The 13,398-nt window shown below is 45.7% G+C and overlaps 1 protein-coding gene across 4 annotated transcripts in view; it reads right to left on the reverse strand.

Annotated features, from left to right (window-relative positions):
- The window catches only part of LOC128699023 (mitogen-activated protein kinase kinase kinase 7-like), a 120,561-nt gene that overhangs the window by 78,254 nt on the left and 28,909 nt on the right, over nucleotides 1-13,398 (reverse strand). The gene's annotated exons all lie outside the window — the stretch shown is intronic.

The raw sequence follows: 13,398 nt of genomic DNA on the forward strand, positions 1-13,398 counted from the left end.
AAGGCTGCGGCAACATCATGAGACATGTGCGGGTTTAACGCCGCGGGTAGCGCCTCTCCCTGCGAGCACGGAGCAGCGGGTGAGTACCCAATGGGCGGGTAGGCCAGCTTGTCGTGGTATGCCCACTCCGCCTTGGGGTACAGGTCGCAGTAACAGCAGCACCCTGGGCAGCCGCCGCTACTGCCGCCGCCGCCACCTCCACCGCCAGTGTCTGCGGTGCTTGTAGCCGTGGTCTTCCCTCTAGCTAGCAGCAGACCAGCGTCCAGACCAAGCCTGCAGCGTTCCATAACTACCAGAGTCACTGCAGTTCCTTGTATCGCTACCCAGTAACACCAGTACAGGAACACCAGTCCAGTAACTCGACTCCAATAACTGCAGGGCCGATACAGTTTCTTAAACACAAACCACAGCTGGGCAGTGGAGCCTATGCTGGGCTACGTGCAGCTAGCACCAACAGCCCTGGTTGATCAAAACGTCAAGTAGGAGGCCTGGTAAGCGGGCCGTCGGAGCTGTGACCACCAAAGACGGTCTTCAGCGCTGCGCAAGTTCAACACCCGCAGGAATACAGCGGCGCGAGAGTGGAATTCTCGCAGTTCCTCCTGACACTTCAGATATTAGTCACACATATAGAACAAACAACGACAAAGAGTGCTATGAGTACTTTCCAGTCTTAACCTGGTTACGATGAACGCGTCAAATAATGAAACGAGGAAGTTAAAACACTACGCGTTTCCGAAGTGCACACGATAGGCCTCTACACAAGACTAGGAGCAATGAACTGACCCATGCACGGACAGTACATTATATGTATTCGCGGCTGAGGGAAGGGACGGATAGGTCACCATTTTTTTTCTTAGATACAGAAGAGGGCTAGTATTGACCCGGCTTCTATATCTGGATTGTCATGTGTATTTTTCTCATCTTACTAGCACTTGTAGCTGGTTCTGATGTCTCTTTTGTCTTCAAGACACTGGTTGAGCACTGTGTGCACGCGTGCCTGAGTTCTCAGCAGTGCATTCTAGAAAGGGAGACACTTTAAGACTGTCAAGATAGCATACTATGCTGGAAAAAGGCAAACAAAAGTTTAGAGACACTGAAAGATGCTTGAGACACTTTAAAATACTGGAAAAGGGGCAGCAAAGACGGTCAGCGTCTCGTAAGAGTCTCAAGGCATTGCATGAATCTTGAATGATACATGAGAGATGCTGGAAGTGCTGGAAGTTGATGGAAAGGGGCGCTTAAGACGTCCATAGCAGAGTAAGATGTTCAAAGGAGTGTAGATGCTGAAGTACTGTAAGATGCTTGAGGCGCTGTTATTTGCTGCAAGGATGCGGCCGAGATGCTGAAGAGGCTGTGATGCTGGAAGACACAGCACTCAAGAAGAGAAGGTACCTGTGGAAGCTGGAGAAGCTGCAACACCACTGTGTGTGATGACAACACTAGAGTGCCCTCGCCCCTCTTCCCCACCCAACCCCCAACATGAGCTCCACACCCCCTCCGTCTCCCCAACACGAGACCCTCTTCCTTGCCCCCACACCCCTCCCCTTCCCACCAGTGCAAACAGTCGTCGGCGCCAGGAAACCCCCATCTCCCCAACTATCCACGCCCCCACTCCCAGACCCCATGGCACATAACCTCAACACCCCCCTCCCCGTCTTGCGTGAACTCCTTTAGTCCCTGGCTCACTAGGAACGCGATTTCACCCCCACCCCCCGACACACACGTGATAACGATGTATAAAATACTGAGAGGAAGTGACAAGATGGACAGGGCCAGAATGTTTCAGAGACGGGATACAGCAACTAAGGGGGACACAACTGGAAGTTAAAGATTCAGATGAACCACAGGGATGTTAGGAAGTATTTCTTCAGCCTCAGAGTTAGTTGTCAGGAAGTGGAACAACCTGGAGAGTAAAGTAGTGGAGACAGGATCCAAGCATAGCTCTAAGAAGAGGTACGATAAAGGTGTTGAAACAGAGAGTGGGCCTAGTAGCGACAAGCGAAGAGGTGAAAACACACACACACACACACACACACACACACACAGACTGCAAACCTCACTCAAGGAAAAAGATCTGGGGGTGAGTATAACACCGAGCATATCTCCTGAGGCGCACATCAATCAGATAACTGCTGCAGCATACGGGCGCCTGGCAAACCTACGGATAGCGTTCCGATACCTCAGTAAGGATTCGTTTAAGACTCTGTACACCATCTACGTCAGGCCCATACTGGAGTATGCAGCACCAGTTTGGAATCCACACCTAGTCAAGCACGTCAAGAAATTAGAGAAAGTGCAAAGGTTTGCAACAAGACTAGTCCCAGAGCTACGGAGATTGTCCTATGAAGAAAGGTTGAGGGAAATCGGCCTGACGACACTGGAGGCCAGGAGGGTCAGGGGAGACATGAAAACGACATATAAAATACTGCGCGGAATAGACGAGGTGGACAAAGACGGGATGTTCCAGAGATGGGACACAGACACAAGAGGTCACAATTGGAAGTTGAAGACTCAGATGAATCACAGGGATGTTAGGAAGTATTTCTTCAGTCATAGAGTAGTCAGGCCATGGAATAGCCTAGAAAGTGATGTGGTGGAGGCAGGAACCATACATAGTTTTAAGGCGAGGTATGATAGAGCTCATGGGGCAGGGAGAGAGAGGACCTAGTAGCAATCAGCGAAGAGGCGGGGCCAGGAGCTGTGACTCGACCCCTGCAACCACAAATAGGTGAGTACAAATAGGTGAGTACACACACACACTAATATTTATCACACCAGTTGTCTCCCACCGAGGTACTGTGACCTGCACAAAAAAGAGGAAATACATTCACAGTCAGCAAGGCAGGTGTAAGGTGAGTAACACCCAGGTACCTACTTACTGCTAGGTGAACAGAGGCAGCAGGTGCAAAGTAACACCCAGGTACCTACTTACTGCTAGGTGAACAGAGGCAGCAGGTGCAAGGTAACACCCAGGTACCTACTTACTGCTAGGTGAACAGAGGCAGCAGGTGTAAGGTAACACCCAGGTACCTACTCACTGCTAGGTGAGCAGAGGCAGCAGGTGTAAGGTAACATACCCAGTGTTTCCACCTTCTCCATTCAAGATACAATGATGGCTAATTTGTATTGTATATTTCGTCCTATTCTTCCAAATTAATAGGTCATATGTGACAATTATATTCCCAGAGAATCACTAAACCCGTAGGGGTGATCCAATTTCTTAGATCAAGAGCTTTTCAGCAGCATCAAGTCACCACTCCTTGAAGGGAACACAACCAGAGTATCATCACTTGTCAGCCAAAATCAACCCTTCCTCAAGGTCGCTTCTCTGCCAGTATTTACATACGCTAAGATACACATATATACACATGAGAACACGACTGGTAACAGGTGCACATGGGAAGGGATCCAATATAGAATTCTAAACACACACACACACACGACACTCGACCTCTGCAACCACAACTGAGTACACACACAAGGTTCTTGGAGCAGGGAGTGGATCTAGCAGCGATCAGCGAAGCGGGACCAGGAGCTAAGAGTCGACCTCTGCATCTATAAATGAGCACACACACACACACACACACACACACACACACACACACACACACACACACACACACACACACACACACACTTGTAGCGATCAGTGAAGACGAGGGGCCAGGAACTTGTCTCAACCCCTGCAACCACAAATAAGTGAATGCAAATAGGCGAGTACACGCCCACGACATACAAATACCACACGCCAAGACAATATTTACTCTGGTTTCTCGTAATCTTGAATGCGAGTGCCGCTTTTTTCACCTACGATGGACGTGCAGAAGCGTGCTGATATCACAGTTCGGATGACACTCTTACCTGCAGTGTTCCCAACCTTCCTTCAGAGGGCAGGCACTGTACCTCCACCTCCAGGACTCAAGTGCTGCTAACCGGTTTCCCTGAATCCCTCCATAAAAATTACTTAGCTCACATTCCAACAGCACGTCAAATCATTGAAAGAACTTGCCTCCATTCACTCCGACCTAACTTGTTAATACAATCTTGTTGGATGTTCAAGCCCCTAGCACTCAAAAACCTCTTGTACACCCCTCCCTCCAAACCTTAAAGGGATGACCCCCTGCCCCTTCTTCCCTACAACCCAGATTTATAAACTTTCCATCCTCTCTAAATGTCCAAACCGCCTCAAAAACTACTCGCTCCTTCGAATAATACAACTGATAACCACACCTAATCTTCAAGCTCCGAAATCTCTGTATAATATTCACACACTACACATTGCCCACAAACACAAGATCTCCACTGCCTCCAGCCTCCCCCTCGATGAACTACTTACAGCTCGAACCTCACACCCACAGGACAGTGTTGGCATCCCTATACTTTGGTACAGTCAGCTTTTATGCATTCATTGATATAATTCTTTGTTTCCACAGATACCTCATTATACCACAATTTTTCAATCGTCAGTATTATGGTTCGCTTCCTCATTCTCACACACATCCACCTACAAGTCCACTTCTAAATATCTGAACACATTATTTTCCTCCATATTCCCTCCAATCTAATACTCAGTCTTGCATTGCCTAGAGTTTTGTTACTCTCATCGTCTTGCTCTTTCCTCTGTTCTCGTTTAATTACGTGGAACCTGCACTTGAGTTAATAGGGTTATCAAAGCTTATTCCTTGGCAACAATGATAATGGGTCGGACGAATAGTTTTCTTAGTGGGTTTGGATTTGACAAGAACAAACCAAGTATGGACCAGTAAGCCTGCTGCAGTGTTCCTCCTTTATGTTCTTTCAAATACTCTTCAAGAATACCCTATCATAAGACGTGTCATTAGCCTAAGCTGGGACACAGGCACGAGCATCGTACGTAGCAGGTGGGCGTCATTTCAAAGTAACGTTGGTAGACAAGTGGAGGTGGGTGGGGAACGAGGTCAGAGGACAGGTGGTGACAGGTAGGTATGACTCTTAACGAGAGTGCAACACATGTGAGCCACATACACACCCAGGCACCAGATCAAGGTCGCCTCGGCTCGTAAACAAACACACGGAGCAGGGAGTGGACCTAGTAGCGACCAACGAACAGGCGGGGCCAGGAGCTGTGACTCGACCCCTGCAACCATATATAAGCACATACATAACATACACTCGTACAAACACACACACAGGCCAGGGTCAGGAGCTATGACTCGACCCCTGCAACCACAAATAGGTGAGTACACACACACATCCATACACAGCTTTAAGAAGAGATACCATAAAGCTCATGGAGCAGGGAGAGAGAGTGGACCTAGTAGCGACCAGCAAAGTGGGGGCCAGGAGCTGCGACTCGACCCATGCAACCACAAATAGGTGGACACTGAAAAGGGAGAGAATGAGACAAAAAGGGAGGGAATGAGAGAAAAAGAGAGGGAATGAGACAAAAAGGGAGGGAGACAAAAAGGGAGGGAATGAGACAAAATGGGAGGGAATGAGGAAAAAGGGAGGGAATGAGGGGGAAAAGGGAGTGAATGAGGGGAAAACGGAGTGAATGAGGGGAAAAGGGAGTGAATGAGGGGAAAAGGGAGTGAATGAGGGGAAAAGGGAGTGAATGAGGGGAAAAGGGAGTGAATGAGGGGAAAAGGGAGTGAATGAGGGGAAAGGTTGGGAATGAGGGAAAAGGTTGGGAATGAGGGGAAAAGGGAGGGAATGAGGGGAAAAGGAAGGGAATCAGAGGAAAAGAGAGGGAATGAGAGAAAAAGAGAGGGAATGAGGGAAAAAGAGAGGGAATGAGGGAAAAAGAGAGGGAATGAGGGAGAAAAGAGGGAATAAGAGGGAAAAAAGGAAGGAGAGATTAAAGAGGGGAGCAAATGAGAAAAAAAATAGGGAGAGAAAATGAAAGAGGCTATGAAAGAGAGAGGGGGAGAGAGAAAGAGAAAAAGAGTGAGGGGGAGAGAGGGGGAGAGAGAGGGGGAGAGAGAAGGGGAGAGGGGGAGAGAGGAGGAGAGAGAGAGAGGGGGAGAGAGAGGGGGAGAGAGAGGGGAAGAGAGAGGGAGAGAGAGGGAGAGAGGGGGAGAGGGGGGGAGAGAGGGGAAGAGAGGGGGAGGGGGAGGGGGAGGGGGGAGGGGGAGAGAGGGGGAGAGAGAGAGGGGGAGAGATCGTCAATATGGCTTCAGGAAAGGTTACTCTGCTGCTGATGTGTTGTTAAACCTCTCCACTAAGTGGCACCAGTCACTGGATGAATCCAAAGTCAGCTGTGTGGTAGCACTGGACATTGCTGGCGCTTTCGACCGGGTGTGGCACCAGGGCCTCTTAGCAAAACTTCAAGCACTGGGAATTGCAGGCTCTACGCTATGTCTCCTCAGTGATTACCTTCATGGTAGATCTCTAAGTGTAGTTCTCAATGGAATGGAATCAGCAAGACATCCTATTGGGGCAAGTGTTCCACAAGGAAGCGTGCTGGGTCCATTGTCATGGAATGTCTACTTCAACGACCTTCTTCATCTCATCCCAGAATCACATGCATATGCAGACGACTGTACACTGACATTCACTTATCCAAGAGAAGAAATGCCAGCTGCTCTAAGCTACATCAATCACCAGCTGAGAGCTATATCAGCTTGGGGAAATAGATGGCAAGTAACATTTGCACCTGAGAAAACGCAAATGATGATCGTCTCTAGGCACCATGATGGTAATGCTGGTGCAGTAGTAAGGATGAATGGGAGGATGTTGGCACCTGGAGAAGAAGTTGATATCCTTGGGGTGAAATTTGACTCCAAACTAACCATGAAGAACCACGTTGTAAATCTTGCAAACAAGGCAGCCAGGAAGCTTACAGCACTTCGCCGTATCTCCCATCTGCTTGACAGTAGGGGTTGCAAGATCCTGTACGAGGCACAAGTACACTCACACCTTGAGTATGCTCCACTTTCTTGGTTTGCCTGCCCCCCCTCTCATCTGCGACTGCTTGACAGAGTAGAGAACAGAGCAAGACGTCTCATCTCTCGCCTGGACCCATCCTGGATAGATCTGTCATTTCAGCAGAGCCTTCAACATAGGAGGGATGTGGGTGGCCTTACTGTTATGTACAAGGCCAATATTGTCAAAATACCACACTTGGATCCACTTCGAGGACAGCGTGAAACAAGCTTTTATGCCACAAGACGGGCAGAAAGCAGCAACTTCACTCTGGCTGTACCCTTCTCCAGAACATCACTCCATCTGAGATCATACATACCCAGGATGACTCGAGTATGGAACACATTCGTACAGCATAATTATGTCAACGAGATAAAGTCAGTTGATCAAATGAAAATGCTGGCCCACAGATGGCGCCAACTTCATCCTGTTCCCTACTTGTATGTCTCATAACAATAAAAATGCTTTCAAATGAGCTGATGTAGGTAACAGCTCTTAGCTTGCCAATAAAGTTAGGAATCCTTAACCTGTAAATAGCTGTCAATAAAGCTAGGGATCCTTAACCTTGTCAAACCCTGTGTAAAAAAAAGAAAAAAAAAAAAAAAAAAGAGAGAGGGGGAGAGAGAGGGGGAGAGAGAGAGGGGGAGAGAGAGGGGGAGGGAGAGAGGGGAAGAGAGAGGGGGAGGGGAGAGGGGGAGAGGGGGGAGGGGGAGAGGGGGGAGGGGGAGAGAGGGGAGAGAGGGGGAGAGAGAGATGGGGGAGAGAGAGAGGGGGAGAGAGAGAGGGGGGGAGAGAGAGAGGGGGGGAGAGAGAGAGGGGGGGAGAGAGAGGGGGATAGAGAGAGAGGGGAAGAGAGAGAGGGGGAGAGAGAGAGAGGGGGAGAGAGAGAGAGGGGGAGAGAGAGAGAGAGGGGGACAGAGAGAGGGGGAGAGAGAGGGGGAGAGAGAGGGGGAGAGAGAGAGAGGGGGAGAGAGAGAGGGGAAGAGAGAGAGGGGAAGAGAGAGAGGGGAAGAGAGGGGGAGAGAGGGGAGAGAGGGGGAGAGAGAGAGGGGGGAGAGAGGGGGAGAGAGGGGGAGAGACAGAGGGGGAGAGAGAGAGGGGGAGAGAGAGAGGGGGAGAGGGAGAGGGGGAGAGAGAGAGGGGGAGAGAGAGATGGGGAGAGAGAGAGGGGGAGAGAGAGGAGGAGAGAGAGAATGACCACATTACGAAGCTGCATCAACACATAATTATGCTGTATTCAAGAATTCTTGCCACAAAACATCACTCTTAAGAAAACGTGTGTTTACCAACGTCCTGGCAACAGTCCCCTTATTCTACCTCCTCTCACCTTGTCCTCCCCTCCTTCTCCACGAGTATGAACGAGAAGCCTCGCCAGGATGTTGCAGGGCATCACCACAGATCTTTTCATCGGCACCAGAGTCAGAGATGTTTTATCATGGGGTGTTCTGGTTTCGTTAAATTTAGCCCAAGGGTAGTTCCGGCCTCGAAAAGTTGTGTCCATGGGTTGTTTTGGTCTTGTGACGCATCGTGTGCAGGTCATTCCAGTCTCAGTTTCATCCAAGGACTATTTTTGGTCTTGGAATGTTTCATCCATGAGTTATTTTAGTCCTGACAAGTTTCATCCACTGTTTTTGGTCCTGGAAAATTTGGTCATTAGGCACCATCAATGACATTATCACCAGCACCACAGTTCTCAGAAGCACCAGCACCACCACTGCTACTAAAATGACCACAACCACAACCTTGCAGCAGCAGCAGCAGCAGCAGCAGCAGCAGCAACACGAGCAGCAGGGCAGCAGTTGTTACATACTGTACTAGTGACAGTTACGAGGCACTACCAGCTTATGATAATGACTCCACCCCCACCACTTGTGCCAGCTCACTCAGAGGTAAACAACACAATCGTGGACAATCCTTGGCACCACATGCGAAATTTGCCACCACTGCCCATCATTCCACATCCCAACATTCTCTCTCTTCGAGGGTAGTGTGTGTGTGTCCTGTGGTTTGGTTGGTAGCAGCATCAGTTTGCACACTGAGGGACCAGGGTTCAATCCCTGGCATGAGTATAAACAATGGACATGTTTCCTTACACTTGGTTTCCTTGTTAACCTAGCATTAAGTAGGTAACTGGGTGTTAGCCAAATGTTGTAGGTTGCATCCTAGGGAAGAAGCTCACAGAATCCTAATGGAAATAAGACTAATAGTCCTCAATGACAACCTGAATTTACCGGGTTAACCAGGTTATCAACCCTCTGGGTTAATCCAAACAGAATCTTTTTCTACCTGTCTCATGCTTAGCAGACAGAGGATCAAGCCTTCATCACTCCTTGCACTAAATGACCCACAAGAGCTTAGCTTCACAGATATATTAATAAAAATAAAATAATAATAATAATAATAATAATAATAATAATAATAATAATAATAATAATAATAATAATAATAATAATAATAATAACAACAACAACAGCAACACCTACTGATGTCTCATTCCCAGTGTCAGATCTCTCCTCTTCCCCCTACCTCTCTCTCCTTCCCCCATCTCTCTCCCCCACCTCTCCCACAAAAGTACCCAACCACCACCTGTTCATGACAGGAGGCTGCCACACCTAGAAAATGGTTAGGGTGGGTGGATGGCTCAGAGCAGGTGACAGAGGCAGTGTGCATGTAAATTATAATGTTTTCTCTTGCACTGAAGATCTTCGGAGACATTACAGCCTCACATAATGAGTTTCTAAGGTTTAAAAGTTATCGCCTGCTGAAAGGTCTTTAAGAGTGAATTTTGCCTGTATTGAGAACATATTAATCCCTAAAACAGGAATTAAAGTAAACTACCAGAGTAAACTCCTACAGTAAACAAATTAGAGATAATCAGTAAATTTTTGTGGTGTCATGGAGGTACTGTGAATCAAATTATTATTTAAATCTTATACACCAAACATACATTGTTTTTCACAAAGGTCAAAAGGGCACCCAAATAATACAGACCCAAAAAGTACAATATGCACATTTAATCTATGATAACTTAATAAAGTCAAACAATTTGACTTACTCTGGCAAGATCTTAGTGCTTCATATTCACAGGGAAACACTAAACCTGTTGGGTCATACAGCGCTTGGGAGAATTGGAAGTAATCAGGTTTCATTCAGGGAAGAGTATAACAACTCCATTTCCTTAACTCAAGATCACTTCAGCATCAAGGCATCATCCCTTAAAAAGGAGGATCTTAACTGGAATCTTTCATTAAACACAGAGGAAACTAAATGGTTTCCCAAGAAAGATCAACATACAAGAGGGCTCCACTTTACAGCGCTTAGCTTTTACAGTGTTTTGCTTTACAGCACTTTGCTTTACGGTGCTTCGCATTACAGCGTTTTGCTAATGCAGCGGTTTTCAATTATACCCATTCTTTATTTATTCAGGCTTCTTACAATAAATATATTCACCACTCACTGTAAGCCAAGGACGAAAATATTTTAAGGTAAGTAATGTGCTTTAGGTAGTAGGTTGGTAGACAGCAACCACCCAGGGAGATACTAATGTCCTGCCAAGTTAGCGTAAAATGGGAGCCTGTAATTGTTTTACATGATGGTAGGATTGCTGGTGTCTTTTTTTCTGTCTCATAAACATGTAAGATTTCGGGTACATCTTGCTACTTCTACTTACACTTAGGTCACGCTACACATACAAGTATAAGCATATACGTATATACACACCCCTCTGGGTTTTCTTCTCTTTTCTTACAAGTTCTTGTTTATTTCTTATCTCCATGGGGAAGTGGAACAGAATTCTTCCTCCATAAGCCATGCATGTCATAAGAGGCGACTAAAATTTTGGGAGCTAGGGGGCTAGTAATCCCTTCTCCTGTATGCATTACTAAATTTAAAAGGAGAAGCTTTCATTTTTCTTTTTGGGCCACCCTGCCTCTGTGGGATACGGCTGGTTTGTTGAAAGAAGAAATGTGTGTATTGTACAGTGGACCCCCGGTTTACGATATTATTTCATTCCAGAAGTATGTTCAGGTGCCAGTACTGAACGAATTTGTTCCCATAAGGAATATTGTTAATTAGATTAGTCCATTTCAGACCCCCAAACATACACGTACAAACGCACTTACATAAATACACTTACATAATTGATCGCATTGGGAGCTGATCGTAAAGCGGGGGTCCACTGTATATGCAATTTTTAGGGCTAGCTCTATTACTCACTTAATATATGATAACAAACATGTTATCAGGATCTTGGTTGCTTTTGAAAGTGAAAAAAGGCTGTTTCACTTTACAGCAGCAGCCTGGAACCTAACCTGCTGCATAAGTTGGGCCTGCCTGTACTTGATATTAAGTAAATATCCTGCACAACCCTCTATCTTAAAGGTAAGATGCTCTTTTTTCCCTAAACAACATAATTAAAGAGTGAACAACACATGTGCAACACCTCGGTATCTTTACTACCAAAAAGTTTCACTCGTATGGCAGGCTTCCTCAGTCAAACACACGCAAATATAACACAGGAGACTGTATTAGTAGTTTTGAAGTGATCACTCCCTCAGGCTCAGGCTTGAGGGACTGATTACCTTCTACCAAGGCTAAGGGACTGATTACCTTCTACCAAGGATGAGGGACTGATCGCTTCAATATTACAACTACCACTGTCTCCAGCATTACATTTGCCTATGCAGTGCTATCTCGGGATACGAACAGCTCAAAACTCAAATAATTATGTAAGTGTATTTATGTAAGTGTTCTTGTAAGTGTATTTTTAGGGGTCTGAAAAGGATTAATCTAAATTACATTATTTCTTGTGGGAACAAATTCGTTCGGTATCGGCACTTGAACAGCTTTCTGGAACGAATTAAGTTCGTATCCTGAGGTACCATTGTATTTAACTGAAGCTCCATGGGTAAGTGGAGAAGAATCCTTCCTCCATAAGCAATGTGTGTTGTAAGAGGCAACTAAAATGACAGGAGCACGGGGCTAGTAACCCCTTCTGTATAAACTGCTAAATCTGAAAAGAAAAACTAACGTTTTTTTTTTTTTCATTCTTTTCAGGTCATCCACCTTAGTGGGCAACAACCAGTGTTAAAAAATAATTATTAGCTGCACAGGTGAAGTGTTTCAGTGCAAAGGATTCCCAGGTGCTGATTATTATTATTATAATCAAACCTAAGCACTAAACCCACCAGAGTCATACAGAGCTGCTCCCAGGTGTTGAATGTGTGTCTTACTCATCAATTTATCAGCTCTGTATACCATCACCATTATGATAAAAAGTAAACAAACTCCCACACTGGCAAAACAATTTTTATTTCCAATAGAAAATTACCTCTCTTTTTTTTTCAGACACAAAATAAGCCTGCTAATTTATTATACACAAGGTTTTCCTGAGATCTTCCCTCTATTATTTTTTTAATTATAATAAAATAAGGTACTTCACACTCATAGTTATTCAACGACAAAATCAACCACATACTTAAAGAATGATGAAGTCTGTGCACTTCTGGCAGAACAGCTATTGCATGAATAATGGTAAATACATTTCTTTCTTTGGGTTACCCTATTTTGGAAGAAAATAGTTGGTTACAAAAAAAAGATGTGGAATATGTTTCTCAATGATTTCTAATAATTTATTTTTATTATTATTATTATATTATCATCATCGTTTTGACAACATCAGCCATCTTCCACCAAGGTAGAGTGACCCAACATAATGAAAATACACCCACTGGTATTCATTCAGTCTCCATCTTGCCAGAAGAGTGCCAACATCACAATTCAAGTGGCTCCTGACTTGCAACATCCTCTCCCATCCTTCAGATTGCAGGCACTGTCCTTCTCGCCTCCAGGACTAGGGTCCGGCTAACCAGTTTCCCTGAATTCCTTCATAGATGCTGCCTCACTCACACTCTAATGGCACTTCAAGTAATTAAAACCACTTGTCTCCATGCGCTCCAATCTAGCACCAGGGAATGTGAGAGGTGGGAAATAATTAGATTTGATTCGAGGAAGAGGAGGGTAGGCTTAATTTCTTGGATCAAGAGTTCTTAATCAGAATTAGTCTTTGTCTTCCTCCTCCTTGAAGAAGAAGACAGTCTAATAAGAGGCGTGATAACTGTCTGAGGAAGCGCAAACGTGAATGTAGACCACTCACTGACACCTAGAGAAGTGAATGGTTAGTGACCACTTAATGACACCTAGAAAAAGTGAACAGTTAGTGACTATTTATTGAAAAGTGAATGATTAGTGGCCACTTACTGAAAAGTGAATGGTTAGTGTGTCTCATCAGTCAGACTGTCAATTTACAGGTCCTGGTTCGCACCCCTCATCCATCTTTCTGCTTATTCATTGACAGTTGTTTATTACAACGTAATCTGAGTTCACAGTATACTAAGAGCAAGACAGCTTCTGAAATAGGCTCTTTGTCAGTTGTGAAAGGTTGGAGCAATGTTTTCTCTGTCAGGAAAGAGTACAGTGTCTTCTGATGTGGATATT

The sequence above is a fragment of the Cherax quadricarinatus genome, chromosome 55 (genome assembly GCF_038502225.1).
Source record: "Cherax quadricarinatus isolate ZL_2023a chromosome 55, ASM3850222v1, whole genome shotgun sequence".
In the NCBI taxonomy this organism is placed as follows: Eukaryota; Metazoa; Arthropoda; class Malacostraca; order Decapoda; family Parastacidae; genus Cherax; species Cherax quadricarinatus.